Here is an 11,883-nt window from a genome sequence, read left to right as displayed (position 1 = left end):
TATTTGTCTTCTGTGCAACACTGCGCAGCGCTGTGTGTGGTGAAAAGGTTATTGACGTTGTTTATGCAAACAATCCATGCACCAGGCCATTTCACAGTGCATTAAACCCCACTGGGTGTGCATATTCTGTGAACACACTGTATCATTTCGGCAGATACGGTATTTCCTAACCAACTCAATGTTAAATGTGCAATAACTTTAAACGCTGAAAACAAAACTGGAGCTGCTGTCATCCATGCTGGTAACATTTTTGACAGCACAATAACAACTTTTTGAACAATTGGGATTTAATTCACCCTCATATTGCACAGACGATAAGTCCTCACTTACTGCAAATCATTAAAAATGTGCGTGCAAAGAAATAAGCTGAATTATTTAATCATCAAAACCTACTTTTCACAAAATGCTTAGAAAATGAAAAGAGAGATGTGATTCGTGTGGCGTTCGGGTCGGGTTGCCCATTTTCCACTTGGGAGCCTGTGGCTCAACCACAGATAGGTAACAACTTGGGTTTGAATCCTGGATCTCCACAGTGCTGTGGCTCTGTGCTCTGTAGGGTTGCCACCTTTGTACAAACACAACCCGGACACATTTATCGGTCAGTCTAGGCCAGGGGTCAGCAACCAAAACAAGAACAATAGCCATTTCTTTTCAAATTCGGCAAAACAAAAACACTCAATATTCAAAGAGCAGCAGTGCAGGTGGCGAATACGAGACGCTGGTCCTTGATAGACGACGTTCCCAGGTTGCCGACTCCTGGCCGAGGTCTATCCCAACTGGAGCACACTCCACTGCATTACAGTTAAGCTGAGTTAATGTACCGCCAGATCGGCCGGCCTCATGGTCCATAGTTTGCCATATTCGCAAATGACCCACACAAAGACTGAACTGGGATCATACACACAGCAGCAATCATCGCCCCCGGCTGGCAAACGAATGGCCCAGGTCACTCTTGCAAATGAGGCTTATATACTTATCTGTCGAGTTGTTGTTTGGTGAAGGAAAATGAACGTGAAAACTCTTTACAACTCAATTCCTGCCACTCAAACACAGATGCCAAGACCTGGACCGTCCGGGTCAAACCCAGATCAAACCCAGCAACCCTCGTGCAGTGCGGGTTATGTGCCGTGTGTCGTGTAAGCCTGCCACGTTTCAGGATAATATACAGGGTGCTTCAAAAAATGTTAACACTTCCGAGAATGTGCAACAATGCTACGAGGAATGTACCTCCGGGTTCTGGAGACCACCTGGAGAAGATTCCAGGCGTGTGTTGACAATGATGGCGAACAAGTGGAGACTCTTTAGACTTTTTGAAGCGATCAACATACATTTGTTATCATGTTACAGTGTATTATCCGTTCTTTTTCCATGGAAAACGATAATCCCGTATAAGTGTTAACATTTTTTGAAGCACCCTCAATTACAAGACAATTGCCGCGAGTATACAATTTTCTTACAATAAGGTATATATTTCGAGTACACTCTATTGTAAAACTCTGAGGGTTGTTATTTAATGTGTGTGCTGTGGGTGCGACTACCAGCAAATAGTTCTACACAAGGTGAGTGGAATGGCATTTTTCAATTTCCACAATGCAGGCATGTTTTTTTTATTGATTGCCAATTGCAGCGAAAACACTTGTGTTGTCGCTCGTGCGACGTGACGAATGTAAGGACATTCCAGGCCAATTGTATGGCGCATTGTGTGAACCGGTTTCCGTAAATAGCTCAAGACTTGCAAACGCGCGCGCGTGCTGAGCCCGCTGCCGTGGTTGGCCTCGCGGGGAGCTTGGCCGGACGAATGCTGCAGGAGGCGTCCGTCTGTGCGTGTGACGCGAGGTCTTCCTTGAACCACGTGATGGGTTTGGCGACCGCTGATGGAGCGGAGTCTGCGGTGACGTTGTTCAAAGTCTTGCACTGCCCCCACATTTCCAACGTTTACGTGCTAGACTTGTCTTTTAAAGAAAGCTATTTAAAGATCTTGCTATGGCCAACGTTATTTATTTAAATGTGCACTCGCTTTACCACGTGGCTGACGTCATGCTTTTCCCGTGCCGTTTTTACAAGCTGGAACTTGTGCTTGTTGACAATAGGAGGATTATGTGACAATCACACTTGGGGGTCACGTAACATTTTAACTACAGTCGTTCTACAGCACTGTCAACACTGTCCTCTGAGTTCTTTTAAAAGTTGTCCTACAAAAGTATTACAATCATCATACCTATCAACTCATTATCAGTGCCCTCCCTTATTGTAGACCAATTTAGACCATATTGGCCACCCCCGTGCCCTTATACATATCAAGATTCATCCTACAAAGTCCCATCACAAAGGAGAAACACAAACAAATAGACAACAAAAAATGCCCGTATTGAAACGGCTGTACTCCATATGGACCTAAAAACTCAATTTCCCTGTACAAGAATACGGGGTAACCCGTATGGGTTGACAGGTATGAATTATTTACAGCCCTTTGTCAACCCGTTGCTGTATGAAGGCATTCCCATGCCTGTGTAGATTGCTTGACTACACTTCGGCACGCTGATCAGAACTGGAATATAAATCACTCGCCGCTGATGTTACCTGCGACTGAGAATGGAACTCGGGACGCGGCGTTAATTGCGCAGTGTGGCTTGTGTGCTGTAATATGTGATACATAACATCCAGCCCAGCGGCAAGACGGCTGCAGCATCCATTTCTCCTTTGAACACTCTGGGTTTAATCCCAGCCAGGGGTCGATTCAGCCTATTATCTAAACAGGGTCGATAAATAAAGTACCAAAGATGGAAAACTGCTCATATGTCAAATAAACATTGCTAATTTGTAAACTTCATATCCGCGTTTTCTCAACTCAACCAATCCCTGTGCTATTTGCTCTGAAGAAGTGCCATTTCCCGTCACGTCGGCACATTATAGAATTTTGGGTCACGAAGGCAGCAGTGGTGTAGCGTGGTTGTGGCAAGGGGCCCCGATGTCATGAATGACATTGGGCCCCGATGTGATGAATGAGATTGAGCCCCTAGTCCACTTTACCCCACGTTGCAGCCTGGCGCCTGGGCCCATCTGAGTCAGGATCTTTATTCATACTGGAGGAATCCGATGAGCTATGAAGCTCTTTTTCACAGATGCATGTGGGCCCTGGAACCCTTTGCACCGCCTGCACACCCGTTCATAGCTACGCCACTGTAAGGCGGTCCAGTACTTTTGACAAATATGCCGAGAGTATTTATACTTGCATACCACTGCCAATGAGGTCACTCGACCCTTAATTTAATTTCCAACAACTGGGTTACGTCACCCAAGCACATGGCATCACAGATGTGAACTGAGATAATTATTTTCGGAAAATAATCATTCAGAAGGCTTTCTGTATCTATAATGTCATATCACAGATTACAGGAGGGCTCGCTCGCATTACAGGATTTCCTCTCGTACAAAAAGTCTGGCAACACTCACACTTGTATACACAGCAGAAGACGTTTCTGCGTTAAGTAAGACTCTGCCGCGTCCGCAAACGTACGCGCAACATAAGATGGGGGGGTTGTTAACAGTCACTAAGATGACATTTCAACATATCTGGCGCTTGTCCTTCTTCAGGAAATGTCGCGGTCGACAGCGAGAGTCTGGATCATAGATTCCCACGGCCACTGGGAACCAGGCTTGACATCCCGGGGATTTTCCACGTCAGTGGGGGATCCGAGGGTTCAGGGACGATTCCTCCCACCCCCGCCCGAACCGCAACAATTGTTGTTTTATTACCATTGTTTATCGGAGAAAATGTATTTGGGAAAAAAAGTTTCTGGATCTCCCTCTCTTTTCCCGGGCCCCTCAATCCGCATGGTCGGTGGACGAAGCCCCTCCCCACCCCACCCCCTCACGCCCTCCCCCTCCCTGCGTTGCACAAACCCACCACGATTCGATCTTTAAAAGTTTTTCTTACATTACGTTTTACGCAGGCTTGAGTAAGGTGACATCTGTTGTATATGTAATTTCCACTGTTTTTTTAATTGAACGAAAACGTGATCCTGAAGTTGAGATCTCAGCGAGAGAATGCCACTGATGACGTCTCTTCTCCCCGCCCTCCCGATCCTGTGACATCACGACCAGTTCTGCGGGTGGCCCAGGTGAACGCGTGCAGCGCGCACGGAGTGAACAAAAGCAACGACCCTACGTCGGTGTCCCCCTGGTAAGGCGCCGCGGTGGCGAGATGTTGACTACCTCGCCTGGTATACAAGAGGTCGTCGGTTCGATCACAACCCTGATCAATGTATATTTATAGTATGCGTGTTCTTTTCTTGGGGTCGCGTGGATTTTTTTTCCGGTTCCCCGGTGTTTCCCTCCGCATTTAGAACCATGCGTTTAGACTATTTGGCTGATATAAACTTCCACTTGATAAGCTACTTCATTGGGCTATCATTTGTGGCCAGGTCCGTCCTGTTACGTTTTAGTTTAAGGCTCCCATTAAAAAGCAGGCCTGGCCCAGTTGCCCAGTCCATAAACCAAAAAACCCTGAAAACATGTCAATAACACTGCCTTAAAAGGAATAAGCAAAGTTTTAGGTCATGGCCCTTCTTCATAGCACAGAAATGAACGAGGCTGGTTCACTCCCCAAGTGGTTGCGGAAACGTAGCAGTCGATTATGGAGGACACTCGTGATTGTGTGGATTCTGTCGATATAGCACCAACGAGCATGCATACGGTGGGCGTTAGATTGGGTGGAGAATGAAATCCTCAGGCATGCATTCCGCATCCTTCATATAAGTCAATGTTGCGTAAATAAGAACCTGTGCTGTACATAGATGAGTTGAACTGTACTCTGAAATAAAAAAAACACATCCTCTGAACCAAATATTGTGCGTGTGTGTGCGTACGAAGTATGATGCTTGGCTTAGAACGTAACTCGGTAAACAAAACACAAGCCAATTTTTTTCGAATTCGGTATTTAAAAAAAAAAACTCAATATTTAAAGAGCCACGATGCACACGCAAATAGGAGCCGGTGGTGCTCCTTGCTGGACGATGTCACGGGACAGTCTTCGCAGGGCCGCGTGCTGCCGAGCCCTGGCTCAGAACGTCCTCCAGCCTGTGATCAAGCAATCCACAGGGAGTGTTTAGGACTCACTCTTTATCCAATGACTTCAGATTAGAAATGAACCAGTTCATCAATTAATTTAATCGACTAGTTTGTGGGAAATTGCCCTGGCAAGCCGCTCTCACCCCCAGCTGGCGATGTCCCTGAGCCCTGCCCAGCACCTCCCGTCCAGCGGCTCACGTGGGAACAGAGGCGAATTTTTTTTTGGAAAGATGTTGGTGTTCTCTGATTAGTCGAGTAATATAACCGATAATTACTAGGGTGATCGATTGCTTGAGTGAAGTAAAAACATTTTTACTTAAACACGTGGTGTCTTTCCGGCAAAAGCATGACACCTAAAGCGCCAGCACAATGGATGTCTCAGAGTTATTGAAGATAAAATGATGCAAACTAGCCCCTACCCCCTTATCTCGCAACACATAACTGCTCGATAAACTTGCGGAGTTTATCGCATCGTATTCACAAGTCACTTGCAGAGTTTATTCACAAGTCACTTGCAGAGTTTATTCACAAGTCACTTGCAGAGTTTATTCACAAGTCACTTGCAGAGTTTATTCACAAGTCACTTGCGGAGTTTATCGCATCGCATTCACAAGTCACTTGCGTCCTTCTCGTTCTCACGCTCATGGTATAAGCATAAATAATTCGTTGTGGATTATAATGGGGGGGGGGGGGGGAATCTGGGATTATCGGATCCCTGCAGATCAAAGGAAAGTGTCAGGTAAGAGGGATAATATTCATCGACAAACTTTGCAGCCCTCTGTTGTAGTTATACTGCAGCGTGGTTAGGCTAAATGCTCTACAGTCTACACACCCGAGGGGACAGTCCACACCTATGCGCTTCTAAGTGCAGATGTCACGTTCCACTTCTTATTTCTACAAAAAGTAGGAGCGGAACAATGTTTAAATATGTCATGCTGGTACTTAAAGAAAATCAAAGATTGTTTTGTTTTTGTGCAAAAACGGTAAACCCCTAAATCAAGCGAGCCTGCATATTTCCTTTCTTACTTATAGGAAACTGGATTCATTTCAGTTTGATGAAATAAAAAATGTGTTTATCTTTGATTTAGATTTGCCTCTGGTATGTCACATTTAGAAAGGAGACCCGAAATAGAAAACAATTAAGGGGGGTTTTACATTGAAATTGGGTGATGATAAAACAGTCAAGGGGAGAAATTGCATTTTCTGTACAAGGTGACGCCCCCAATCCTATAACAGCCCCAGAACCCATCAACTTAATCTGGCACTGCCCACATTTGACCAGCAGAAGTTACAAAACTGCCCCTTTGGGAGTTTGTAACTGTGTGTGTGTGTGGCATTACAATGGATACCTTCCAGTGGGACCCATGGCCCCTTAAGCGGCCCCATTTGAGACCCTGTGGAAGAAAGCGTCTTCTGTGAATTTGCAAGTGATATTTGTACTGTATTTGCCATGTCTAATTTATGAGGTTTAGTCTGGGTCAACATGCTTTTAGTGATCAGCACAATGAACAAAGACATGTCCCTGTTGACATTGTTTTATCATAATATTTGCTCATGTTTATAATCAGCAGTGGAAGCCGGACTTTGTGTGGGGTGGTCACGGTTTTAAGGCGTGGTGGTGAGTGGATAAATCTGCCGAGTCCAACTTCTACGCCCACCGGAAGCCATACAGTCTCTCTCCAAACAAACAACGCGCCCTGTCCACAAGACACCTGCAAACTCACAGGGGTGTAGGAGTGTGAACACAATCTCCTGCTAGATGATCATATACCGCGTAATAATAGCAGCAGGATTGTACTGTACTCACGGCTGCGTGAATAATGAACGAGGACCACACAGAGACCAGACATGAGTCAACAATCACACCAGACGAATAGCAGTGGTGTAAATATTGTATGGAGAGGCAAACATTACGTATACAGAAGCAGTTAAAGAATGGAAGACTAATATTTATTTAAATATGTATATATACAAGGGTGGCCACACGATGGTTCGTGTCATGCGCTCTGCTCTGAATCTGGCAATCTGAGTCAGATCCCTGGTTTAAGAGTTTCATGGCCGGTCACCGTTAGTTTTATGTAGCGATCCTTCGAGTCCTCACTCAGATGCAGGCCCCGCCAATATATATGCACGGTGCCTTGAAATGTAGGAAAAGTACATTTAGAACTATACAGCTAAATTGTCTTGCTATACGGTGACTGGTTCAGGTGATTTGTTGAGTGAACTTCACTGAACTTTCAGCAGTTCCACTGCTCGATTATTTTTTCCGCCCGAGGACGACCGCTTGTGTTGCGATCGAAACGTCGTGAGATATTATTTTTTATTTTGTTTGATTCTTCTACCTTCGTGACTTTACCGAAATAACCAAAGAGTATGGATTCCTGCAGTCGCGAAAGCTTCAAATCAAGATTTTCACTGAACTTGGTTTATCTCGAAAACCAAAATGAATTGCCCTTCCCCTCTTGCAACACAGTTTCCATTCGCACAATTGTAGGCGTCTCGCCTACAGCCGGCCAGCCACGCAGCGTGAGGCAACGTGCGTGCGAGCTTTATTTAGCTGGCAGGGGCAGCACTTTGTATTTATATGCTCACCCAACCTCGCGCGAGTTTGCGGGGTCCCTCCCCAATGCATGCCCCAGAGACTCCGCGCCCACGCCTGAACCCATTTCGTTTTTGTTCACCTCAAAGTTAACTGTGAAATGTTTTTGTTCACCTCGAAGTTAACTGTGGAACGCATCACTGCTGCTCCGTGCAGCGACTCAAAATAACTTTGAATGATCTCACAATACACACGTTTTTTCCCCCTTTATTTTAACTTTAGGTACGTAATGATGGTCTGGTACACTATTAATGTTTACAAATTAACGAATGTATGTAATCCATTACATCATAATTTACAACTTGAGTTTCGTCCTCTGAGGTACACAAATTCAGGACTTATGTCGGGAATAAGAGTATCTCAAGATACTGCAATCGTGGAGAAGTGCATGTGATAGTGCGTGTCTCGAGTGGTGTGCTGTGGAGAGCGGTAGTGTAGCGGCTAAGAACCCGGCGAGCCGAGTTCGATATCAGTAGCGAATATTATGACCGATCCTGGGTCTCCCTTTGGTTGACTCGGTGTTAAATGGGTACCTGGTGTGGTGCGTAAAACATCGGCACAAGGCAGACAAAGGCGGCCGGGCATGGTGGTGGCCACCCATTCCCTCATGTGTCGTGCCGACTTTCATAGGTGCTCACAAACAGCATTTGTTAAAGTTATCTCAACTTCATTTACAGCACTCTGCCGATCCACTGCTGGATGAAGAACTCCCCGTGCATTGTCTGTCATTGGGGTTGTTTGATCATACTAGCACGCTCGGCTACACACGGTGCGAAAGAAGTTCAACATACATACTACATAGGTTGGCAAAAGCGTGGCCCGAGGACTTGGTTGAGATATCGCTGAACTCAGGATATTGGGTCCATAGGGCATGTTGCTAACCATCGCACCACGCTATCTCATATTGTTGCTAAATTACAGCAATAAAAACACACAGGCAGACGTATCAATTTAATTCACGGAGGCAGGGAACAACAATTGTGACTTAAAAGTGAAAGTTAATGAAGCTATAATATTGACATTTTTCCTTGATTGGTGTGGTCGACAAAGGAAAGCATGATTATGCACATTTTGTGGCCAGGTTCACGAAATAAGTTGAGTCATCATGCCGGGTGCGTTTGAGCAGCAGTCTGCTCAGTCTACAACCTGTTTGAGGTTCAGTGAATATTCCGGGACAGCGATTTATGAAGTTATAAGCTCTCGCCAGTTATTACAAACTCTTAGAATAACTCCACACAACCTTGAATGGCAAAATACTTAATTCTTACAATAACATTTAGCATTTGCAAGATAGCATCTAGACCCTACAACGTGTCTTGTTTTTACATCAAAGCACAGAGTGATGATGACATAATTTGTTAGGTGATGGTGAACAATATTTAGTTAGTCTTTTCAACCAAACCAATGATGACTAAGAGCTCGATGGCCTTTGCTTAAACAGCACGTGAAAGCCCCGCGTTTCAAATGATATCGATATCATTGAGCTCATGTTCAAATAAATCCACTGCAACTCAAATTCTCGACCTTTCAAAGATACATCTTCTGGAGGCACTTCCTCATTTGCATTGCAAAACAACCAACTATATGAGCTATGTAAGCCCTATGGAGCCCGGAGGCTTTTACAGTACTTCTGGAATGACCTGCGCACATTCTGGCACCTGTTGGGTTCGTCAAGCAGCATAATCTGAGCCAGTGGCCCCTCCAACAAAAACAGCCCAGGCAGCAGCGGAGCCGCACACGAGTGAATAATGCATCGGTGACTTTGACACCGCCCTTTGTAATGCAATGGCTGTCGGGTCATAAACGTGGCTTTTGTGTGGCTGCCACGGTGATTGGGTGCACATTGGGTACCTGGTCCCATCAGGCTGGGGGTGGGCCATCAACCCCCCCTGCCCCAGGTAGCGAGGGGCGGGGGGTGAGCGGCACTCCCCGAGCAAATGGAGTGGAGGCAGAGGTGTGGCCAAACCGGTTTGGGCTGATCTTTGTCTGTGCATGTCACGGCAGCTGTGGCGAAGAGGCACCCTACTGCCAGCACAACAAAAGTCACTCCGACACACTGCTGTAGGTAACAAACGACGGTCCACGTTCTGAGCTTGGTTAATGAATGTTTTGATTATTGACCTCCGGAAGTTGTGACCATCTCATAGTTAGGACAGACTGAAACGCGAATTTTTGTTTTTATGTTTTCGGCGGTTGATGAAGCTTGACTCCTAAGCCAGGTAAGTGTTCGCAGGGAGTTGTGTGTGTGCGTTCATTGTGTTGGTTCTGCTTGGGCAGCATTGCACACATGCTACCTGTTGAGTTAGAAAAAAACAAGTGTGTCAAGATACGTGTATTAGTTTAAAAGTGTATTTATTGGAACTTGACAAGTTATACAATGTATTACCATCCCAGTGGGACCATGTCAATGTTTCTAAAATGTAGCTACACTTATATAAAATGTCATTTGTGGAAAATTCACAACGAATATAAATTGTATCCATCGCACCTGTTAACCGCAGTACTTTATCCCATCAATAATAATGTTGCTGTAATCCTACCAACAGTTCCAAATAAATTTCTCCATTTACAGAGTTCCATCTTACGTAACACCTGATAAGATCTGAAGTTGTTCGTTGCTGTTTTGCACACCTGTCTGTAAAGCGACCAAAGCGTCACAATGTCACCCATGTGGACGAAATTCATAGCCGGGTACACTGTGTGTTTAGTATTTTAAATGCGAGAAATATCCCCAAATGGACACAAACTTGATGACGTTTCAGTTTTATTCTGTATGGAATTAACTTTTTTTTATTAAACGAGCGTCTATGTGTCTTGGTTTTGTATTGTATTCCTTGTGCCAAGTGGTGATTGTTGAAAATTGTAAGATGACAATGGGCCATTTAATTGTGTCGTATGAATGTACACTTTTATGGAAATATAGACGAGGCTTATTGTTGAAAATCAAAATGGATATTTGAGTTCACTACCTTTAAAGTTGTAAAACATTCTAGTCGGCAGCGACTATTCTTGCTGCCTGAAGTAATAAAGTATTTGGGAAGGACTGACTTCAAGAAAATATACCTTTTATGTTGTCTAATGTTGATATAGTAGTGCCGTTTAAACATGGACAGCAGCACGTGTGTCTATTCTTTAGTACGTTGGTGTTGCTGCCCTGAATGCGCTTGCGGTGTTCATGAGGGATGCTTGCCTCGATCGAACACCAGGAAACCACCCAACAGCGTTTGTTCAACAGGCCGTAACACTGCTGATGAGACTCGTGAAGTCGCAGCCAGCCCAGACTTTGCCAGCAAAAAAAAAATTCTGCTGGAAAGTATTTGTATCAAAGGCCCATAGGCTGAAATACCATCGTAAAATGTTAATATTTATTTTGTATATGGTGAAACAGTAGACTACCTCTTCTGTATATTATATTTCGATCCGTACGTAGCTAATGTTACTGTAGTCACAGAAACGTGTGTTCTACTTCTGTATACCAGCGGCAACGAGTCTAAATATGGCCTTAACGTGTCAACATCATCGCTGGGCACACGGACGTGAGTGCGTCATGCTGGCCACATCGTCCGGTTGTGTGCAACCTTGGGCCGAATAGGTACATGCCGGGTAAATAATCGCTCTATCATGATGCCGATGATATCGTCCTGCACATCTGCAGGTCATTTAATTCGTCCTTTGGTATGATGGCTTGAAAACAATACAGTCTGGATCTATATGGCGTCTAAACACAAACCGCATGTCAAAGACCCTGTGCAAAACAGCACGTGCAACATGCATATAACCAGGACATGTTGAGGCTTATTTCAAACAACGTACTCATGTTTCTGTTCGAGAATGGTACGTGCGGTGTTCATTGTTCTTTAATTGTTTGAAGCCATTATTTAAGTTTGTTTTGTTCAAACTTGCCCTGCATCTGGAAGCTATAGGATAAGTAATGTTTGCATGCCCACCGACTGGGATGAACACAGACGAAAGCCACGTTGTTGGATGCAATTTAGATTTGTTACCAGAGTTAATACTGCAAAACAAACACGACGTTCATTAATAACACTGCCTTATATCATAAATATAACATGCGCTCACATTTTGGGCAGTGAGCATGTCAAGGCAGGTAGACGAGAGGGCCCCAGGAAGGTTGATCTCGTCACGAGAGGAATATTTACACTTGGGCGCTGAAGAAGCTGGAACATTGTAATAAAATGTGCTCACGAACGGTT

At 44.8% G+C, this 11,883-nt stretch overlaps 1 protein-coding gene across 4 annotated transcripts in view; it reads left to right on the top strand.

Moving 5' to 3' along the window:
• The first annotated feature begins 4,006 nt into the window (after positions 1–4,006).
• LOC133343904 (phospholipid-transporting ATPase IC-like) overlaps positions 4,007–11,883 on the top strand; it is a 57,433-nt gene continuing 49,556 nt past the window's right edge. Inside the window, exon 1 of one of the 4 annotated variants that reach the window (XM_061553898.1) lies at positions 4,007–4,183. The gene's annotated coding sequence lies outside the window, so the exon portion shown is untranslated. Of the gene's footprint in view, positions 4,184–9,612; positions 9,889–11,883 lie in introns of those variants that run through there. The other 3 variants (XM_061553897.1, XM_061553899.1, XM_061553895.1) reach the window with 3 other exon arrangements.

Source organism: Lethenteron reissneri, chromosome 18, assembly GCF_015708825.2.
Source record: "Lethenteron reissneri isolate LAM-NWPU_2019-01 chromosome 18, ASM1570882v1, whole genome shotgun sequence".
Lineage (NCBI taxonomy): Eukaryota > Metazoa > Chordata > Hyperoartia > Petromyzontiformes > Petromyzontidae > Lethenteron > Lethenteron reissneri.
This window is presented reverse-complemented; position numbering and strand designations above follow the sequence as displayed.